General features: G+C 46.2%; 1 protein-coding gene across 1 annotated transcript in view; it reads right to left on the bottom strand.

The window, feature by feature from the left end:
- Positions 1 to 1,282, bottom strand: part of LOC146860516 (gonadotropin-releasing hormone II receptor-like) — a 316,761-nt gene extending 315,479 nt beyond the window's left edge. The window contains exon 1 of the mRNA XM_085646353.1: positions 734 to 1,282. The gene's annotated coding sequence lies outside the window, so the exon portion shown is untranslated. The remainder of the gene's footprint in view (positions 1 to 733) is intronic.
- Between the last annotated feature and the right edge of the window lie 22,491 nt (positions 1,283 to 23,773).

Below are 23,773 nucleotides of genomic sequence, written 5' to 3'. Positions count from 1 at the left end.
AACGGAAAGCTATGTGATGCTAGGCAGTGGGATTTATTTATTTTCTCTTTTTTTCTTAGATAATTCAATAATAAAGTTAAGAGATAACTGACTAGCTGGATCCTACCAGCAAAACACAGTCTTATATATCTGAACAGCGACACGCGACTTCAGACAAGGAAACATGCAATGCTACAGCTGGAAGACATGCCAGCTTGAATCTGTGCAAACAAATAGCACATCTGTGAGGCATTTCTGTGCCTTTTTGTGTCTCTCTTCTAGCTACTGCTGAGATGTTCAAAGTGTGTTTGCCCCTCTGTCCATGGTCATGTAGTAGCGAGATAGCTCAATGTGTAAAGGCATGTGCTCGCAGCTGAGCAGCCTTTCACCCTTCTATGCTGACAGAATGAGTAAGAGCGGACTGTTCGAGTTTGTCCCAAAAAGCTTTTCTAAAACATAGCGTATTATTTATTATTTTGAAAGGAACATCTGTATTTGGGTTTAATGCTCCAGTTGGCATGCATCTTTAGATTATAACGAATGTTCGTGGTTTATAACACAGACACACGCACACACACACTTTGGTGTCTGTGTCTTGTTCGTAATTCAATGACCCCCCTTAAAGTAACTTATTCGACATATTATAATGCTCATAAATTCAGCTACATAGTCATTCAACGGGACATTACACAGTTGTCCGCCTGAGCATCATTCTTTCAGGTTAGCAGCAACCAAACAGCAATCACCAGCATACCTGTGTGCCACAGCGCCGTGGGGTTATAGAAGCCTCTCTGTTCGCGGGATGTAAGGGAGAGGTCGGCAGCTTCCAAGCGGCAGCATGTACTCAGTGGGTTGTAAGTAGGAGAGTCAGTAGTCTGGTCTTCAGAGGAAATGATGCAGAAACTCCTAGGCAATTTTTGATAAGGTAGCTCAGGAAGTTAGAGTATTTGCTGACAAGATGTACGTGCACCTTGCCATTCTAAAGGCTCAATTTAGACTTGAATCCTTGTGGTAAGTCTGTTGACTTAGAATAACTCTGTCCTAACCCTGTTTAAGCATTAGGCTCCTCAGAATGCCATCACCTGGCAGCGAGGGTATTGTATTGTTAAATGGATTGGTCGTCGCCTCACAGGACTGCATCGGTGCATCTAGTCGACTCTTTCAACGAGCTCCTTATTTCGAAGACGTGGGTGGGATACGTTCGAAAAAGCATCACGAATATCCCTCGGAGGTTTTCCGTGGTCTTTCTTGCCAGACACGATTGTTGTACGTTGTTTCGGTCTTCTGCGGGATGTCCCGCGCCTCTCGCTGCAGAGCCTGCTGTGAACTGCAGCTGCTTCTTGACTCCTCCTCCCGGACCCCGACGGCGTGCCCGGCTGCTGCAGTGCCCTGGCTTCCAGCTGGGAACACCAGCTTAAGCGCCGCAGCTGCTTTAATGCTCGCCTTCGGTCTCACTTCATTCAGCGCGACCGGAGCTCTTTGACGTCACGTAGCTGCCACGCCACACCACTGGATGCGGCGCCGAAGACAACAAGACAAAGGAAACATCTGCACGAAAGGAACTTATGGGTTCAAGGAAAGAGCAGGAAAGAGATAAGCTGAAAGGAGGGTCGAATTCAACGCAGAATGCAATGAGCACCTGGTGAAGAGTTAGGATTTGGCAATGGGGTGGAACACGCAAACTCGAGTTCCTAACTGTATGTTGAAATAAAGGTATTAACAGTTGTGTAAATTGGACTGGTGTGGGCCACCGGTAAGTAATTTGGGGGACAGGCACTTCTTTCCCCTCATCCGTCATTTACCAATAGTAAGAGTGAAAACACACAGATCGGAAAGATAGAGGAAGAGGGTAAAAGCGTCACGAAGGAAGCAAGCAGGAACCTTCAAGAGTGAGATAAAGGAGTGTGGAGTGAGTGGCTGGCAGTTGATTAAAGGGGCATGAGGTGGGTATAAGACTAAGCCTTGCTATTCCTCATGCCGATAATTCATTGTTTCCGCGCGGCTCTATAGCCGCGCTCCGGGCACCGCACTCTTTCTATTACAAATTAAGCACTGATTAATGTTTATTGCGTTTTGGCAAGCAGTAGCAGGTGGGTATGTAGAAACATTACCCCAATGTAATCACATTACTTAGGATGTAGGGCAGCTGCTGTTCTGCTACTCCCGATGCAGCGGCCTTTTGGAGCCAGCAATGCAGAGCTGCAGGTGAAGCTCATCAGCCTTACAGGCAAGAAGTATTTATGGAGTAATAATACATTTTACTTTTTTGTGCGTCTCTCCCACTCGGATTGTGCCTGATCTATGTCGAGCATGTATAGTGCTATCAGTGATAACATAAAAGGTGAGTTTTGAGAGCCTTGAGGAAAATGTAACTTTCCATTGTGCACAAGCATAAGAGTTACCCAGGGCTTTAAGGGTGATGAAAAAGTGAGAGCGGGGTCTCTCTTAAAATCTTGAAAACCGTATCTAGGAATACTTTGCAAGAGGTGTGGCCTAAATAGTTCAGGGCGTGGCTTAAAACATGTAAACTAAAATACTCTTCTTGCAATAGCATACCACTCAACTCATATTTTGAATCCTCTCTATGCTTTCTTCTTTTGCTTCCAGTCATATCACACATCGCCGACAAGTACCTAAAACATGCCAACCCAATTGACGTTGCCAATGCTTGTTAGCAGTATCAGATACATGAGTGACAAAAAGGATGTTTTTGTGAAATATTCGAAGTGATAGTGTTTCAATTTTGAAAATATGAGACTGGGAATTAAACATTACTAAGGGTTGAGGAAGGAGTGAAAGTCTACAGGGTGTCTCTATCACTCCCTTTCTTCCCCTAACAGGCTAACACCACTTTTTCTGCATTCTCTCTGATTAACACTTTTACCCTTTTTCTCCTCACAGTTTTCTGAAGTCCTCATCTGTATACCTTGCACCTCATCTCTTTCCTCTTCAGCACCCTCTTTTCACTCTTCCTGCATGTACTTCCTTTGATCTTCACATAACCGCTCCATACAACACACCCACTCACCTGTAAGCACTGCTTTTACTTTTACTTTTGCCCTGCGAACATTTCAACAGTTGTGTACCTCATTCACACAGTTCATCTGAGAATCACAATTACAATTGGAGCACATGATCGTTGCTTTGTGCAATGTGCAAAGAGCCCAAGGATTGGATGACCATGTTTTCGGAACACCACTCTGACCTTATGCCAGACACTAAGAAACTCGCACTTCAGTGGGGTCATTGAGCCGAGTGGTGCCCAGTTTATATCATCATATCTGTGCTGGTTATGTGTGAGATTTAGCCCTGGTGTCACTGTAAATTACTTTCAAGAGTGGCCTGGGTGCAGTCTTATTCATATTTGTGCACCAGTATACACCTGTCAGTCACTCGCAGTCTGTCAGACTGATACCAGGGACCTGTCGGCGGCAGCAGAAGGGGTCAGAGGTGTGCAACAGTCTTCATTTGGCTGGTGCTTGTTGGAAAATTGGAATACGTCATGTTGAAGTCAGGTCATTATAGCCCAGGTTTCACTTTCGTCTCCTGAGGTCACCTTTCACATACTGCCTTTGGTGTACCATGGGCGTGTGACCTCACTCTGTGCACTCCTGGGGCACTGTGGTGTTACAGGAGTGGCTGCAGACACTTGGGAGGCCACTTATGTAATACTGAGCTCACATGTAGTGACAGATCTATCTTCAGAGGGTGTTGCCTCAGTTGGATGGGGGCACGGCCCCATGCAAATGAGGGAATCACTCTGTCTCTGCGCCAGTGCCATATTACAGATGTAGGTGCAGAGGCAAACAGACCCGTAGGAGGCGGAATGAGACTGCTCCACAAAAAGGTGGTGCACCCTCAGCGTGCACCCTGAGGGCAAACCTCTGGATGGGGAAAAGTGGGTCCCATGGCCCTGACCATAGATTTCCTTCCAGGTGGGACCAGTCACTCACTACACCCACCTTCAGGGGCATCTGCCCTCCTTAAAGTGCAGGCGGGTTGTCACCTGAATAGAGTACCTGGAGCATCTTTGAAACAGCCTCTCTGTATTTCACTAAATGCGCTGACCTTAGAGCAGGGTAAGGTTGTGACTTCACTTAGGGCAGTGCTTTTATCATAATAGGGCACACTGTCCCTGTTTGCACCTGGCACACCAGTTAAAAGGTATGCTGTGGCATACACAGGGATATTGCACCCTGTCTGTGACACAGGCCCAGATGTCATGTCAAATGGAAGATGCCTGAATAACTGGCTCGCAAAATCATCTTTGTGAAACAGGTGTTCGCCTCTGAACACAGACTCCAAGAAATCAGCTCTCTGAGTTCCTGCAGGCAATAATCCCTGGGGATCGTCTCTATTTTCATCTATCTGGTCGTGCACTGGTGTGAATCAGTAAGTATCCAACTCAGCTCAGTACTGATTTAGAGAAGACATCCCACCAATGAGACAGGTCCTGTTTTTAGAAAGGAGTCAGCATATGGGAATATTTTCATTGTAGCACTTCATGCTGAATTATGAGCCTCAACAACAGCAAATATCCCTCATGTCCTAAAATGCTCGATTTTCTTCAAGGATTGCCATGTATTGGGTTGGTTTATGTGTATATGTACATGCAACATGCAATGCTCACATTTTGTGTCATGTGTCTCAAAGTCCATAACTGTACTCCATGTTCTTAAATGTCCCTCTTGTGAAACCCCATGTGAATACCCCCACAGGGTCACCAAAGTCACGCATCCAAAATCCGGAGGCCTTTGTGGAGTCCACTGCATGGCATAGCTACAGGGGCACAACAGTGTACCATTTTAGAGAAAGACTTCCAGCCCCCTATAACCACATCTTCCAATTTCCATTAATGCTCTAGAGGCATGATTTGCATCCTCAAATTATTAGTTTCACCAGTGGTGAAAATTAAAAGATGTACCCGTGGATAGGCCATAGTCATGGGGTCATGAAGAGCAGATAATGTGACAGGCAGCCTATGGATAATTTGTAGGTCTGACAAATGACACTTTTAGCTGTGCAGGAGCTCTAGGTTTTCAGTGTTAATTAGTGAAGATATACTTGAGAAAAAAATCTTCGACTCCATCATTGCGTAGTGATTGTGTAATTGAGGTTCCCTGACACAAAACCTATCCCCTTGCATCCTGTCACGTTACAGACAACACCCACGCAGGTCACAGATGAGCAGCCATAAACAACCAACAGCACTCACTCTCCCTCACACACTAGTAGTCATGCACTACCAAAACGTTCTCACAGATTAAAGCACTCTCACAGAGTAACAGTCGGAGACCCACATCACCAACAACACTCTCACACCCATCAAACAATAGCACTCTCAGGCCCCTCACAGAGTGATGTATGTCATTACAAGGCATGCCCATCGAACACATGCCTTTACCATGCATATTTTACCACACATGCCTTAACCACACTAATGCATAGACTAACATTAAAATTACCTTTACAACACATGCCTTTAGCACAAAAAATATACATCCTAACAATAATGATACCTTTAACAGCACACATCGTTACCACACATGTAATCATAAGCAAGTATTTTTCGATTCCAAAGGTATTCTAATAATTTCAATTAGGAAAAATTTCAAAATAGAATTAGAACATGAAAAGTGGACTGTCCCCAACCAAGATAACGATCAAACACCACTGAGAAATGTAAAAACCAAAAATGTGCTTATTTTAAGATATGGTTTGTCAGAATTTTATTTACTACGAAGAGACAATTAGCTTATTTAAAATTACAGTAAACCCTAACAAACACTACAAAAAGCTATGCCCACCCTTTTGTGCACAGTGGTATGCCAACCTCTGAGGTGAGCTCACACTCTTTGAAATTAGAGAATGCAAAAGAGAAAAGACTGCCCTCTGGCTAAAAATTACAAACATTTATTTTTATAAAATAAAATCTATATTATAATTTCCGTTATCTATTTAGATTTTTTTTCTTGACAGATATTAAAACAAATAAACAATCTAATCTTTTCTTGAAAAAAATAGACACGTTTTTCTAGTAAAATATTTGGACATCAGAATTATAATATTTATAAGTACATTCGATTATTGCCAAAACATGCTAAAATATCAATCAATATTATTTTCTACAAATAATTTTAAAGTGTCTTAAAACGTTTTTCAAAAAATAATTTTGTGATGCTATGCTAAATAATAACAAGCATTTGCAATGCAATCGGTCTCTCCTTTGGGAGCTTATACGTATTTCGCTATGCAGCACATTAGCCTGGGTGCTGAAACATCTACTGTTCTATAGCATGGAGGGAAAGCGAACACCAACTTACAAAAGGTATAGGAACACATGGAGAGAAATATTGCCTTTCAGCGGGAAATGGTATACTACCAAACTCTGTTTTTAATAAAAAATCAGGGCCTTCAGTGGTCATATCACTGAGTCAAACAAGCTGCTTAAAACATGACCTATAGCCCCAATGGACTGAACCCCAGAACACACCGCCATCTCCATGATCTATACCACCATCTCAATGAACTCCACAGCACAAAGGACTGAAACACATAAGTCACTGTCATGTTTGTGATCTATTCAGAGATGCCCTAAAGGAGGGTTTCCTTTCCCATGACCTAACCAAGCAACAGGCACCAAGCCCTCAGATGCTGGGGTTTTAGCAGCGTCCTCAAAGAAGCTCATTACTTAATACACACATTTTCAAGACCATTACAGTAGAACTGGACTGGTTCCTAATACAACCTCTATACCACATATACTGGACATCGCAGAACACGTCAAGAGTGATGAAATGGGGAGGTCATGAGCAGTGCATGGTGGGGGTGCAAGATATTTTATTAGCCCTGCTAACTTTAACTGGTCATTTTTCTTTTTTAGTGCAGAACTATAATGTTGTTACCAGTGCTCGAAATAAAAAAAAAAAGTGCAGCTACTCTGTACCAGAGTACCTGCTTGGTTCTGAGAAGTGCAGGTACTCTTGAATTAAAAGTGTTACATTTCTCTTGAGACGTGCCGGTACTCTCTCTCTCTCTCAAAATAAAAAAGTGCTGGTACTCCGTACCGGACAGTACTGGCCCATTTAAAGCGCTGGTTGTTACTAACATACTCAAATAACTAACTGCCTAATTTATGCCTGTGGTTGCAGGTGGGGACCAGAAAAGAGAGAAGAGGATGAAAGAAGGAGGAAGAGAAAGATGGGGAAACGGTTAGAACGGTAGAAAGCAGGGATGCACAAGAAACTGCAAGAATGAGATAAAGGGACAGTGTGTAGTGGTGGAGGAAAGAGGCATTGTAAAAAACACGGCCCCACCCTTCACGCTCCATAAGGAATTTTAATACCAGCTGTTTTTCTAGGAACCAGATCACTGCCTTTGCTAGCATGCGGAAAAAAATAGCATTTAATGTTTCCTCTCATCAATTTTCCTTTGTCGTTTTAGATCATATGCATGACTTTCAACAAAACTATCATGACCGCATGTGCTGTTGCTTCAGCTAACACAATCTATCTTGTAAGCTCTGTCAGTGAGTAAAATATAATGCGTTCAATGCGTGTAGCTTTCCCTTACCTCTGGAGCAGTCTGGCCCCTCATAGGGCCGATGGCAATCACACTGATAAGTTAAACAAAAAGAGGTATGCAGTTCCTAAGTGGTATGCTGTTCCTAGGTGGGTCTAGTAGATAGGAGTGGAGAGAGGTATACAGAGATAAGCTAAAAAGGACACAGTGGTCCAAATTGTGTGGGTCGTGAGTGGAATTCCTCCCTCCGGAACTAGGGCACTCACACAACCAGCCAGCTAGGTGTCATGCTTCATCATTGGGCCTGCTCCTCGTTGGGTCAGCGCTGCAATACCCGACGGACACCCAATGAGGGGCTCTTTGGCGGAGATCTTTTGTACCTTGCTGTATGGTGAGGTGTGGGTAAGGGGCCTAGTGGGTGTAGATGTGTGTGAAAGTGAAGGCTAAAACAGGTTAGGTAGTCCAATAGACAATTTTATTATGTCTGGCTCCTACCTGATTAAAAGGAAAATTAGAGTGGCGGCTTTATCTGAAATGATAAATCAGGAAAAGTGGCGCTGTACTCTAGGGGGTCAACATGTTTCTTGCCTAACTAGTCCAACAGGATCAATGGCAATTAATCAGACCATGTAAAAACTACCTACACACTGTGGTACAGGTGGATAAACCTACCTCCCACGTTACTAGTATTATTGAAGGTATATTACCTACAAACGTTGAGGAAAATCTAAAAGAAAAGACAAAAGTGTACAAAAACATGAATCGCAGCATACACTTGCAATCAATGTAACTCTCTCAGTGATAAAAATGAAGGTGATGACCCTTAGTGAAGCAAACGAGTGGTTAACTCTGTCATCATCGTGATCAAGGTGAAACGCAACATCCGTGATTTAATTACCAAATGTTCAAGCATAAAGCAAAAAGCAGTCCTGGCTAAGGGGTTAGGGTACGTCCCCACCCCTAAGATTGACAGATATAGGGACCACTGCAAACTACAAAACTTTTTTCAAATTTTTTAAAAGTTTTCTTTCAGGACAAGCCCCAACCCGTCAATGACGATACTGGGCTACGGAATCCTACAACTTTCATGCCAAATAACAGCATGGTTCGCCACAGAGAAACTCACTTTTGAGCAAGCAGTGCTCAAAGATTTAGTACCAATGACTGATCGGGCCTCTTTCCATAATCTTTCAGCAGATGAATTAGCTGCAGTCAAACCACTTGCTGATGACAAAACCATCATTATTAAGCAGGCTGATAAAGGCGGGGCCACCGTGATTATGTGTACGGTAGACTATGATCTGGAGTGCCAAAGACAACTGCATATCACAAGATACTATACACCTATCACTGAAAATCCTACTGCACGACTCACCACTGCAATTTCAACTATGGTTTGTGCAGCAGAGACTAACGGGTGGATCACAAGGAGGGAAGCGGACTTCCTTATCACCAGAGAACGTAGAATTCCATATTTCTATTGTTTACCTAAAATACACAAAGGCTTGACACCTGTCCCTGGGCGCCCTATAGTCTCGGGTATAGGTTCCTTATTGGAACCTTTGTCCAAATTTACTGACCATTTCTTGCAACCATTGGTGAGGCAGACTCCGTCCTATGTACGTGACACTACTGACATCCTACGAATCATAGAGGGCATGACAGACACTACAGATGTCAATCTTTTGGTGACATAGGACGTTGAGGCCCAATATACCAATATTCAACAAAGGGCCTCCCTTGCAGTGATTGAAACTGCTCTACAAAAAGGAGAATGGAATTCTCCTACCCCAATCTCCTTCATAATGGAATGTGCCACTGTGGCTCTTACTGAGAACTTCTTTGAGTTCAAAAAACAACATTTCCATCAGTCCCCAGGTACTTCCATGGGCAGTAGTTTTGCCCCAAGTGTGGCCTGCCTCTACATGGCAGCCTTATAAGAGGACATCATTCTACACCCCAGTAACCCGTATATCAACAATTTGACACTATGGAAACGATTTATAGATGACATTCTCATCTTTTGGAAAGGTGACCTGGCCACGTGCGTGGATTTCTGTCTCTGGATCAATAGACAGAATGAATACCTCAACTTTACGAAAACGATCTCTGACTCTTGCATACCATTCCTTGACATGTAAATCATACTGGCAGATGACAAGTTGAGCACAACGCTTTACAGAAAACCGACTAATGGGAACAGTTTGCTGTTATATGACAGCCACCATCCTAGGGCCCTCATAAATAACCTACTGTTTGGGCAGTTCCTACGCATGAGGAGGAATTGTAGCTCTACAACAGACTACAAGACTGAATCTACAATTCTAGCTCAGAACCTACGTCAAAGAAATTATCCACAGCATCACCTCATGGACTCTACGAAGAGAGCCAGAAACAACCACTGTGAGGCCCTTCTAGAGGCTACTCCTAAAGAACCCTCAGATACACTGACCTGTGTTACTTTTACACCAGGGTCCAACCGTATTAAGAAGATTATAAAAAAGCATTGGGGTATCTTGTCAACTGGATCCCTACAATTACCCACACCCAGATTTGCCTACAAATGCACAAGGAACTTGAAAGATATCCTCAAACATACACGCCCTAAGACACAAGGAACCATTGATCAGAGATCCCTTTGGGACCTGCCACCTGTTAGGGGTATTACCCCTGTGGCATGTGCTCAGTCTGCCAACAAACGGTATCAACTAAGGAGAGCAAGTTCTATGACACCTTTACATGGCGACTCTTAAAGCACACTAATTGCAACACAACTCACTGTATATACATGATTATTTGTCCTTGCCAACAAAGATACACAGGCATGACAACGAGAGCCATAAAAACTCGGATTACAGAACTGTAACGCCCTGAACGTCTCAGGATCGTTTAACAGACACGACAATGAGGACGCAACCACTTGTGAAGGGTTAGTTCTTTTAATGAAGGCAAATAAAATACAAAGAACAAACAAAAGTTATAGTCACTGGAATCCTCCAGGCTAAGTACGTTACCAGCCCACAGCACGGATGGTCCTAACCGTCCTCTGCATATACGCCGATCCCGGCGTATGCCAACAGAGGGCAGAAATGAAATGGCCGACAATGCCAATCGGTAGGCTGTGAGGGGCACGAAGAGTGTTGGGGAGAATCGAGGAGTCAGGGAAACACCCAGCCGGGGTCTCTACCTGAAGGGAGCAGCCGCTCAACCTCTTCCTCAGACTGCACCGGGACGCGGAGTCACCTCCTGGTGATGCGTCACCGATACCCCAATCACAAGCAAGAAGACTGAACCGAGAGCAGCCGCTCGATCGATCCTGTGGACTTCCGAGTCTGTAACGCGGCAAACACCTCCTGGTGTGCGTTACAGCTGGCAGTCCCTGTGTCTCTGGTCGGGCTGGGAGTTACGACTCCAACCAGCAAAAGCGCCACTGCGCTTGGACTCAGCCGAGTCAAAAAGCGAAGCTCAATGGTTGACCGGTAGAGCTTCCGGGTCCTTCACAGGTGACGATGGGGCAAGACACGGCCCAGGGAGTAACGACTCGACCTACCTCCGTTCTTGCCTTACTGGAGCACCACTCCGGAACACTGCTCTTCACGAAGCAGGTACGTCGGTGTAAACACAATATCCGACAGCCTTGTACCTCCCGGTTCCTCCCTTTATAGGGCGTGTTTTCCTTGAGTTATGTAACAGCTCTCCTGTTTACATAAGGGCGTGTTTCCCTTGAGTTATGTAACAGCTCTCCTGTTTACATAAGGGCGTGTTTCCCTTGAGTTATGTAACAGCTCTCCTGTTTACATAAGGGCGTGTTTCCCTTGAGTTATGTAACAGCTCTCCTGTTTACATAAGGGCGTGTTTCCCTTGTATGACAGGAATTCTTGACAGTACATCCTCCCTCTCAGCGGCTCCCCACGGGTCCAGCGCTGGCAGGAAAACGCCGATGGAACAAGGAGACCAAGCGCGGAGCATGAACCCCTTCAGCCGGTTCCCATGAATGCTCCTCCGGGCCATAGCCTTTCCACGCAACCAGGTACCACAGCTTCCCCCTGCACCATTTGGACGCCCGTATGCCCGACACTTCATACTCCACCTCCGACTCCACGCATACCGGCCTAGGTGTCCCAGACGGCTTGGAGGGTGCTGGTTTGAGCAATGATACATGAAAGACAGGGTGTATCCGCAATGACTGGGGCAAGCACACCTTCACGTTCACGGGACCCATACACTTGGTAATTCGATAGGGGCCCATGTACTTGGGATGGAACACACTGTTCTTTCGAAACCTCATGTTTCTTGTGGATATCCAGACGTAGTCTCCAGTGCGGTACAGTGGCCCGGGCCTTCTCTTCCTATCTGCCGCAGCCTTGTATCTTCTCTTGGCCTCTATTAGGACAGCCCTTGAGCGCATCAACGTGTCTTTTATGTGTGCCACCCTGTCCGCTGTGGCGGGAATCCTGTCCTCTCTGAACGGATGTAGAAATGGCAAGAACCTGGGATGTTGGCCATAGTTGCTATAGAACGGAGATGACTGTGTGGAGCTGTGAGTGGCGTTGTTATAGGCTATCTCTGCAACCCATAGCAAGTCGACCCATTCTTCCCTGCCCTGGTCCACAAAACATCGCAGATACTGTTTGAGCGTTTGGTTCAGGCGCTCGGTTTGGCCGTCCGTTTGAGGGTGGTAGCTGGTGGACAGGGCGGTCTTAACATGCAGCGCAGAGCACCAAGTCTTCCAGAATTGCGCAGTAAACTGCGACCCCCGGTCCGACACGATCACCCCAGGTAATCCATGCAGTCGTACCACATTCTTTAGGAGTAGTGACGCCAATTCCCCGGCCGTAGGGACTCTCTTGCAGGGGATGAAGTGCCCCATTTTCGTCAAGTAATCCACCACCACCAGTATTGCCGTCATCCCCTGGTCTACCGGTAGGCCCACCACGAAGTCCAGTGATATGCTATCCCATGGTCTATCCGGGGTCGGAAGTGGATGTAAGAGCCCTTGGGTTCGGCCATGGTCGGCCTTCATGGTAGCACACGTAGGACACTCCTGTCCCCACCTCCTGACATCCACTCTCATGGTTGGCCACCAGAAATGCCGTCCCATGCTAGCCTCCGTTTTTTCAAAGCCCAAATGACCTGCGCATGGAGAGTCATGGCACCAGATGAATGCTTGTTTCCTTAGCCTAGGCGTGGGTATCAATAGGCACCTGCCCTTCAGGGGTATCCCGTCCTTCAGCTGCCATTCTCTGTGACTGAGGAGCCACCTCCGCCATGCGAATGACCTGATCCCTCTCTTTATTCCCCTCAGGAAAGTATCCGGTTGGATAACCCCCAATACCATCCTCGGGGAAATGATGGAACGCTCGGTTGCAGGCAATGGTTCCTTAACTGCAGATTGACGGGACAGGGCGTCCGCCTTCCGGTTTTCCGTCCCCGGCCGATATGTGATGCGGAAGTTGAACCCCGCAAAGAAGATCATCCACCGCAGCTGCCTGGGAGAAAGGTGTCTAGTGGCCGTCATGAACTGTAGGTTCCGATGGTCCGTGTACACCGATACCACATGTCTTGCCCCCATCAACCAATGCCTCCATTCGGTGAAGGCGTCCTTGATTGCGAGAAGCTCCTTCTCCGCAATATGGTAGTTGCGTTCGGCGTCGTTGAGTTTGCGGGACATGTACGCAACGGGATGAAGCACCCCTGTGTCGTGGTTGCGTTGGGACAAGATAGCCCCCAGCGCCACATCCGACGCGTCCGCTTCCACCACGTAGGGGAGATCCGGATCGGGGTGAGCCAACACCGGCGCCTTACCAAAGGCGCTTTTCAGGGCCTCAAAGGCTTTGTTCGCTTCAGGGGACCAGACAAACTCCTTGGACTTCCTCAGTAGCTGTGTGATTGGGGCCACCACTCCTGAAAATCCATCTATAAACCGCCTGTAAAAGTTGGCGAAGCCAATGAAACTTTGGACGTCCTTCACGCTTTGGGGCACCGGCCATTCTTTCACCGCCTTGATCTTTCGTTCTGCCATCTCCTGTCCCTCTGGACTCAGCATCACTCCGAGGAATTCCACGGATGTGACGTGGAAGTCACACTTGCTGAGTTTACAAAACAGCATGTTTTCCCTCAGCTTTTGGAGCACAGCTTTGACGTGGTGTACGTGCTCCTCCACACTGGACGAATAGATGAGGATGTCGTCGATATATACGACCACGTAGATATCCAACTCCTCTCTGAATACCTCATTCAAAAAGTACTGAAAGGCTGCCGGGGCGTTGCACAGACCGAACGGCATGACGAGGTACTCAAAAAGGCCGAACCTGGTCTTAAAGGCGGTCTTCCACTCGTCTCCGTCCCTCATGCGCACCAGATGGTATGCCCCTTTCAAATCCAACTTGGTGTAGATACGAGCTTTCTTGACCTGTTCCAGAAGTACACTGATGAGAGGCAAGGGGTACCGATTTTTTATGGTTATCGCATTCAATGCCCTAAAGTCCACACAGGCTCTCAGCTCCCCATTAGCCTTCGGGATGAAGAAGAGTGGCGAGGCGGCCGGAGACTTGGACGGGCGGATGAATCCTAGCTTGAGGAGTTTATCCAGGTACCCCCGGAGATGCACGTTTTCAGGCTCCGTCAGGGCATACAGCCTGCCGCTGGGAACGCTGGCCCCTGGCACCAGGTCGATCTGGCAGTCAAACTGTCTATGTGGTGGTAGCACTTCCGCCTTCACCTCATCAAATACATCCTCAAAACTGTGATAAGCCTGGGGGAGAGCCACATCTTTTTCTGCCGCTGTAGCCACCGTCTGACTCCCGCTCTCATCTGCGTCAAGGGATTCCGTTCTTATTCCACAATGCAGGATGCAATACGGTGACGTCATTTCGATGCGATGTGTTGGCCAATCCACAAAGGGGTTGTGTTTCTGTAGCCACAGCAATCCCAATATGACGCCATATTGGGGCGCTCGGATGATGTTAAAATCGATTTGTTCCAAATGGTTCCTCCCATATCTCATCGGAAGGACCCCCGTGTGCTGTCCGATGGGCCCCGTCACCAATCGCCTTCCGTCTACCGCATAGACGTCTTCGGGTACTGCTTTGGGAAGAAGCACTAGCCCTAGCCTGCATGCCTCGTTGTGGTCCATAAACATGCCAGTGGCCCCTGAATCCACCATGGCCACAACGGGTATCCACTGGTCATGCACTCCCACGTGCACCGTGATAAACAGGTGTCGTTGTCCCTTAGTGACCGAGTTGGAAAGTGAAGGGATGGATGAGTGACTCCGAGATGCCCCTTCTCTGGTCTTGGAGTCCTCTAGTTTTCCGCCGGTATGTCCACCACGGCTGTTACCGACCGGTTGGCCCGATAGCGTGACGTCTTCGGTTTGGCAGGGCATTCACGTACGTAGTGGCCTTTTTTGCCACAATATAGGCACAATCCTTGTTTACGGCGTGACTCTTTCTCCGTGGCTGTGAGGCTCGCTCGTATTGCGCTGATGTCCATGGGTTCTCCCTTGGATGCGGTGGAAGTTTCAGGACTTCCCACCGTCACATAGGATGGAAGGGATTTTCCTTTTCTCCCATGATCCCCCTTTCTTTCACTTAGCCTATGTTCCAGCCGTAATACCAGGTTGATAAGGCCCTCACATGTCTTGGGTTGAGGGTCAATATGAGCCACGGCGTCCTTGAGCTCATCGCACAGCCCTTGATGGAAGAGCGCCGTCTGTTTAGCAACAGGCCACTTGGTTTCCGCAACCAGCCTTCGGAACGCGTTGAGATACTGCACCAGGTCGTTGGATCCCTGTCTCAACTCAAGCATTTCACGGTCTGCCGTGTACGAGTCAGCCCTTCTGTCGAATACCTTCAGGAATTCCTCGCGAAAAGCACCCCAATCACATAAGAGGGGGTCGTCCCTGCTCACCAGAGGTACGGCCCATTGTGCCGCGTTTCCAGCCAAATAGGATATAAGGAAAGCCACACGAGCCTGACTCGTGGGGAACGCCTTTGGTTTGCACGATAAATGTAGCGCCACTTGTGTGAGGAATACCTGCACTGTGTTAGGATCCCCACTGTACCTCTCTGGTGTTGCCAAGGGGATGGCTACCGGCATTTCCACTACTACCGCAGGGGTCTGGTTCGTGAGGGAGGTGCTGGGCGTGAGCGGGTCCAATTGGATAGCATCCAGTCTGGCTTTTACATCGGCTGTTTCTTGCCTAGAGGCAGCCACTTCAACTTGCATGGCCGCTAAAGCAGCCAGCACATCATCAAGTGTTGCCATGTCTGTTATCGACCGGGAGACAGTTAGTGTTATTAAGGTCGGATATTTTGTAACGCCCTGAACGTCTCAGGATCGTTTAACAGACACGACAATGAGGACGCAACCACTTGTGAAGGGTTAGTTCTTTTAATGAAGGCAAATAAAATACAAAGAACAAACAAAAGTTATAGTCACTGGAATCCTCCAGGCTAAGTACGTTACCAGCCCACAGCACGGATGGTCCTAACCGTCCTCTGCATATACGCCGATCCCGGCGTATGCTAACAGAGGGCAGAAATGAAATGTCCGACAATGCCAATCGGTAGGCTGTGAGGGGCACGAAGAGTGTTGGGGAGAATCGAGGAGTCAGGGAAACACCCAGCCGGGGTCTCTACCTGAAGGGAGCAGCCGCTCAACCTCTTCCTCAGACTGCACCGGGACGCGGAGTCACCTCCTGGTGATGCGTCACCGATACCCCAATCACAAGCAAGAAGACTGAACCGAGAGCAGCCGCTCGATCGATCCTGTGGACTTCCGAGTCTGTAACGCGGCAAACACCTCCTGGTGTGCGTTACAGCTGGCAGTCCCTGTGTCTCTGGTCGGGCTGGGAGTTACGACTCCAACCAGCAAAAGCGCCACTGCGCTTGGACTCAGCCGAGTCAAAAAGCGAAGCTCAATGGTTGACCGGTAGAGCTTCCGGGTCCTTCACAGGTGACGATGGGGCAAGACACGGCCCAGGGAGTAACGACTCGACCTACCTCCGTTCTTGCCTTACTGGAGCACCACTCCGGAACACTGCTCTTCACGAAGCAGGTACGTCGGTGTAAACACAATATCCGACAGCCTTGTACCTCCCGGTTCCTCCCTTTATAGGGCGTGTTTTCCTTGAGTTATGTAACAGCTCTCCTGTTTACATAAGGGCGTGTTTCCCTTGAGTTATGTAACAGCTCTCCTGTTTACATAAGGGCGTGTTTCCCTTGAGTTATGTAACAGCTCTCCTGTTTACATAAGGGCGTGTTTCCCTTGAGTTATGTAACAGCTCTCCTGTTTACATAAGGGCGTGTTTCCCTTGTATGACAGGAATTCTTGACAAGAACATAAGAGTAACATACGTCGTCAGCGAGCCACAACTAAGATGTGCACACATTTCAAGGACCTGAACCACCCACCTGACACCCTACGGTGGCTAGTACTTGAGGCACACCCTCAGATTTCAGGATAGAGCAGAGATGAATACACTGTCTCTCCACAGATCTAGAGGGACTGAATGATGAGATCCCCTGGGGTAGTCTGGGTTGATAGCCCCTTGTTCTCTGTAAACAACTCTGTATGCCTGTGTCCACTTTACACACACCCACTGTGCCAACTGTGTGTTTGTTGTACCCACCCTGTCCCATGTCGTACCTTTTACATAGGGGACATCTGAATCCCTGAAATACTCCTGTGTTATTTCCACCACCAAACCACATTGACCGTGATTTCCTAACTCCCACCGATTGGCCATTTCCTTCTCTGTGAGAGCTTTTTAACACTTTTAAACATGTCCAACCTTGGAGTATCACTCAGGACTCCTTGGATGACTACAGACTCTCCAACTCTTTTGTTGAGTAAAATTGAGGGATAAGATTCACGTTTTCAGTGGACCCCCCTTTGCGATTTGTACATATGCACATTCAGGTACCCACAATTACACTCCTGCGGCAATCGGCTTCACCTTTCAGAATGGCTGCCACCTTTCGAACCGATCCGTACCGACCTGTACTTGGCCAAGACAGGTTAGCTTTCTAGGCGCAACTCTGGGCACCAGACGCAATTGACGCATGTGACGCCGCGGCCGTATCCAGCCCCGCACTGACCCGGAGAGTATATCAATGCCACCGTGGCGTTGCTCTCTATCACCCGGTTCCGGCGGAGAGGGGTAGGTCGCTGAGCGCAGTGACGCCTGATTTAGGTGAGTAATGCATGCCCTACAGGACCCACCTGCAACTCTTTCTGGCCATACAGCAACGCTAATGGTGAGTTCTAGGCTGCAAGCGGCTACCACTTGTTGGGATGCCATCACCTTCTTATGAGGTTGTGGTTCCTTTGAAAGCCAGCTACGAGCACAGGAACGATTCCCTACCCCTCTCAGCTTGCACGCCTCCCCACCAGTATTTAAACTTGCATCTCCAGGGGCTGCGGCATGGTGCATTTGAATATGAGTTGATGTCTTCCGCCCATTATGAGCATTATGACACGAACCCTCTCCTTTTGCCATTGCACGCTACCCCCTGCCCATATGCATTCTTGCTGTTCGAGGGGTCCTGACATGGCTTTCTTGATTGATGGCATGGTTTCTCTGTTGTTCTATCTGTCGGGAACTATATATATCCATGATAAGACCGGCACATTTAAATAGGTGTACTCTGCCCCCGTTTTCCACCAACAGCAAGCTTATGGTTGGGGATTGCACTGACACCTGGAGCCTCATGTATGTGTGCCTTATTTAACCTGATCACCTACATCTTTCAGGACATTGAACCTGTTGGTGTCACAGCGCGCTGGACACTGTTGAGGCGTGGCTTTTATAGCCAGTAGGTTAGTCCGTTTGCCTGTGAGGAGCTACTGCCTTTTAATGAGTATTGATCTTGTTTTTATGCTTGAACATTTGGCAATTAAATCACGGATGCCTTTCACCTTGATCACGATGATGACAGAGTTAACCACTCGTTTGCTTCACTAAGGGTCATCACCCTCATTTTTATCATGGAGAGAGTTACATTGATTGCAAGTGTACACTGCGATTCATGTTTTTGTACACTTTTGTCTTTTCATTTAGATTCTCCTCAACGTTTGTAGGTACTATACCTTCAATAATACTAATAACGTGGGAGGTAGGTTTATCCACTTGTACCACGGTGTGTAGGTAGTTTTTACATGGTCCTGATGAATTGCCATTGATCCTGTTGTACTAGTCAGGCAAGAAACATGTTGAACCCCTAGAGTAGAGCGCCACTTTTCCTGATTTATCATTTCAGATAAAGCCGCCACTCAAATTTTCCTTTTAATCAGGTAGGAGCCAGACATAATAAAATTGTCTATTGGACTACCTAACCTGTTTTAGCCTTCACTTTCACACACATCTACACCCACTAGGCCCCTTACCCACACCTCACCATACGGCAAGGAACAAAAGATCTCCACCAAAGAGCCCCTCATTGGGTGCCATTGGGTATTGCAGCGCCAACACGACGAGGAGCAGACCCAATGATGAAGCATGACACCTAGCTGGCTGGGTGTATGAGGGCCCTAGTTCCGGAGGCAGGAATTTCCCTCCCGACCCACACAATTTGGACCACTGTGTCCTTGTTAGCTTATCACTGGATACCTCTCTCTACTCCTATCTACTAGACCCACCTAGGAACTGCATACCACTTAGGAACTGCATACCTCTTTTTGTTTAACTGACTGGGACATGTATGCTGGACCTTACCAAAAGCCCTACGTCCCTCCTTGTTGATTAAAATCACACTGATAAACCAGCCACAAGTTGACACAGCATCCCCTGTTTTGACATGGATGGTTTTCGCACCGCTCAGTGACATCCTGTTTTGCCGTTGAAAGATCTTTCAGTGGATACTGCCAGCAGGGAATACAACAAAATGGAAAACCTGTGGAAAGCTGAATATGTGCTGTCCCAACATGGAATCAGGCTTCTTAAGTATGATGGGTAAATTTACTGTAAGGATACACTTGTTAAACCCAGGAGTCTTTGGAGATTTGCGGATTACTTTTCAACTCAGAGGCAGACATGATACTTTTGGTGATTTTGTGAAAAAGACAACGGGCATAACGACTTTGACTCTACAACAGAGTTGCAAGCAAGAGAAAAACTCCAGCACAATAAAATGCTTGGTGCTACCAAAACCCTCTAGCTCAGTATTAAGGGTGGTAGCCAAAACATTCCAATGCATGTTGCAAGTAGTATGCCCACAATCCCAAATTCAAGACCAATTGTTCAAAAACACAAATAGGTGAATAATGCAGAACTAACACCTCCTAAAAACACATCGTGATATTACTAGCCCCCCTGGACTAACAGAGTGCTTTAATCACAAACTGTTCCTACTATTTGATAACAAAGACCCTCCTAAACAAATTCTAATTTTTGGAACCCTACATAACACCGTAGCCCTAGAGAAAAGTGAAATGTGGATGTCAGATGGGGCATTTAAATAAACACCCTTTCCATTTCCCCACATTTACACAATGTGTCCTAGTGCAAATAACACAACAGTACTCATAGAATGTAGTTTTCTACCTGATAAACATTTTTCCACATACGATTTATTTTAGTCAGTTATATCATCAAAAACAAAAGTCTTAGGAAAATAATGACTGATTTTCAATTACAAATGATCGATACCTTGAAAAAATGTATCATGATACCAAAATTCAAGGATGTTTTTGAAAATGTTCCCAGCCATAATGGAAAAATAATAAAGAAACATCCTTAGCTGAAGTATACATACCAAGTGGCAATTAGCAAATTACAATTCAAACTTCGTAAACTAATTGCATTATGTTTTGAACCTCCTGAATTTGTATATGGATTCTACACTTCCATTATTCAACAGGAGTATTTTTCAGAAAACAAAAAAACATTGGTCCTGCTTTTACATTATTTTGAAAAACCTGGATTAGCCATCAAGGATTGGCATAATTCCTTTTCCTGTTCAATTGGACAAAGGGATTATAAACTATATAATTTCCTGTAAATTAAAAAAAAGAGCAACGTTTCTAGGAAATGAGACAAGCCCAATCTTTGACAAGTAGTCTGCAACCTTGAATTTCACAAAAAGGCAAATAGATGTCTATAAGAGTGGATCACTGATGGAATATCAATGTAAAAAATATAGAAGTAAAAAAAATCAATGAAAAAATATAGAATGCAAAAATATCGACTCCCTATACTTAAACAGGTATGTACAAAAATATGGGAAAAAATATATAGATGTAAAAAACTATAGTTGTGCAAAATATCGATTTGTATATATATATACATATATAAAATAAAATAATAAATATTAAATATGTAAGTAATATATAAAAAAGTAGATTTAATATTAATTTTAACAAATATAACAAATACAAATTTGTAAACACACCTACATAATAATTGATATATATACTTACTTTAAAACAATAGTTAATAAACTATTAATTGTAAATTATTTTATAATTTTTAAATTATATAAACATTTACATATATATATATATTATCTACTGGCGGCCGCCAGTAGATAGTTATAGTTAGGACCGAGTTCCCATAGGAAATCTGAAAATTCTATTTTGAATAACTTTGGCGCCGGTTGACTTATCTTCGTGATATTTTCAAAACTAATGTGTCGCACCGCTCAGCTCCTTCCCTGAAAGTCTCGGGGTGATTCGTCAAGCGGGGGCTGAGAAAAAAGGGGGGTCCCAAAACGCGTTTTCCCCATGCATTTTCCCATAGGACCTTTAGTCGAAGGTACAGCCCGAACGGCTGAACAGAATTACTTGAAATTTGGCAAAGAGGTAGTCCTCAGGTCAGGCATGTGCCTTTTGCATATATGGTGTCAATCTGTTCAGTAGTTCCTGAGAAAATTGCAGTTAAAAGTACATAAATATCTATATGCGCGCACCGTGCGCGCACCAAATGTCCGCGAGCGTAATTCTGATTGGTGGTTAGATGTCAGTCAACATTCCAATCGGTCGAAATCAGGAAGTGTCGGACGCCATTTTGTGTGTGACAGTGAAAAAGAAAGGTGGAGAACGTGAAAAAGGGGCAGGGTAGAGAGTTCCTGACCCCCTAGCCTTTGTCAGGGGGTCCCTGAAGGACCCCGAAGGTTGAAAAAAACATTTTAGCCGCCATTTTGAGTTTTAGAGGCAGAAGAGAGCTAAAAACACAAGTGGAGAACGTGAAAAGGGGGCAGGGTAGAGAGTCCCTGACCCCCTAGGCCTTCTCAGGGGGACCATGAAAGACCCCTAAGGTCCCAAAAAAAAAAAAGTATAAATATTGCGCGGTGCGCGCACGGTGCCAGAAAATTCATAAAAAAAATAGAATTAAAAATCAAGTTTAAGTGTTTAGATGTTGGTTGGCTCTAAAAAGAGCCGTTGTGTTCATTGAGTGTTTTTTTGTACCTACAAGTAAGTACCGATGCAGAGTCTAAAGTTCAAGAGGAAGACTCTGTTCCCTTCATCTGTGAAATGTACACCGTCTCCTCTATAAATGCCTTGCATGTTGTAACGCAAGTTGTTGTGGTATATAGAACCCATACCATAGTCTCTAAAGAAAGCATAAACAGACTTATTGACGTGCTTTTTTGCTTTCTCAATCTGCGGACCATATTGGTTGGACCAGTTCCACTTTTGCCTTTTGCATATATTAGAATATACAAGGGTAGTTTGTGGAAAAAGTGACATCAATTGCACAAAGGTGTCCTTAACAAGCATTTCCAGACCTACACCAGTTAAAGTGCCTAGGTCATTTCCACCACAGTGCACAATTATAAGGTCAGGCTGTGGGAGATGTAGAAAGGATTTCACCAAAGGCATTAATTGGTGCCACTTTAACCCTCTCTGACCAATCCATTTAATGTCTACATTTGGCAAAGCAAAGTCTTTCACAATACCTCTTTTTTCCGCATACTTTTCACTCCACTAGACATAGCTATGACCTACAATCCACACTGTGAACATCTTTCAAGGAGATCTGGATGCACTCAGAAGGTGTCTTTCAGTAGAATGGCAATATGAAAAGAAAGATAGTTGTAAAATGGAGGCTTACATACTTTTTTAATAAAAAGAACTCATTGGCTGTTTTAGACCATTCAACACTAAAAACTAGGCTGTATGTTTAAATTTTTAAAAGCATGTTTTGTATTGGTTCAGAAAAATGTGTTCCCACAGAAGATTACTTTGGATATGCTGTTAGGTTTGAAAAGTCAAGCACTCTTGCTCTTTGGATTAGAAACATTGTGGTGCCAATTACGATCCTGTAAAAACCGGGTACGCGTCGGACGGAGAATATGCTCCGTCCGACGCGTACCCGGTCGGAACAAGATACAAACATGGAAGTACGATTCGCACGGAAACACTATTTCCGTACGAATCGTACAAAACACCGACCGACGAAAATATACATACAAATGTGATCCGGGAAAGCGCCAACGTGACGTCGGGACGCACGCAGCCTGCCATTCACGAACTACGAAGTACGATCCGCACCGACGTCATCCCGCACGGATAATATTTTCCGGCAGCCAAAAACTGCCGGGAAATCAGGACGACGCGAACAAGGAGTACCTGCACGCGACGGACAGACATGGACCCGAACCTACGTGTCATCCCGGCCCTCATAGCAGTCGACCTCCTCTACAGGTTCCGACGCAGACGCCGCAGAAGGTCAAAACAACAAAGGGAGGGGGTGAAGGGGGGGGGCGGGAGCAGGGGCAGGCCACAAAACCCCCACCCAAGTCACACAGCACACATGCCCTGGACATACCTGACCCCCAGGCCCTGGTCACTACGAGGGGGTGGGGGCGTGTCCAGCAAAGCCAGCGTCCGCCACAACGGAAGTGGTAGACGACGCGAACCGGTAACACAACAATACAGGTACGTCCCGTACCCACGCCTTAAGAGCGTGGGTATGAGTCGTACCACGCCCACACCTACGTCACCCCAACAATGGCGGGACGGCTGTACCCACGTGGCAAAGGCCTGGGTACGGCCCGCACAAGCATTCCACAGCGTGGGTATGGATATGTACGGACCGTACCCCCACCCGCATATGCATGGAGCGAACCCCACCCCAACAGTGTACGTACGGACCGTAACACCACCCCTGTATGCATGGAGTGTACCCCCACCCCAACAGTGTATGTACGGACCGTACCCCCACCCCCGTATGCATGGAGCGTACCCCCCATCCCAACAGTGTACGTACGGACCGTACCCCAACCCCCGTATGCATGGAGCGTACCCCCATGCCAACAGTGTACGTACA

Source organism: Triturus cristatus, chromosome 3_1 (assembly GCF_964204655.1).
Source record: "Triturus cristatus chromosome 3_1, aTriCri1.1, whole genome shotgun sequence".
Taxonomy (NCBI): Eukaryota; Metazoa; Chordata; class Amphibia; order Caudata; family Salamandridae; genus Triturus; species Triturus cristatus.
This window is presented reverse-complemented; position numbering and strand designations above follow the sequence as displayed.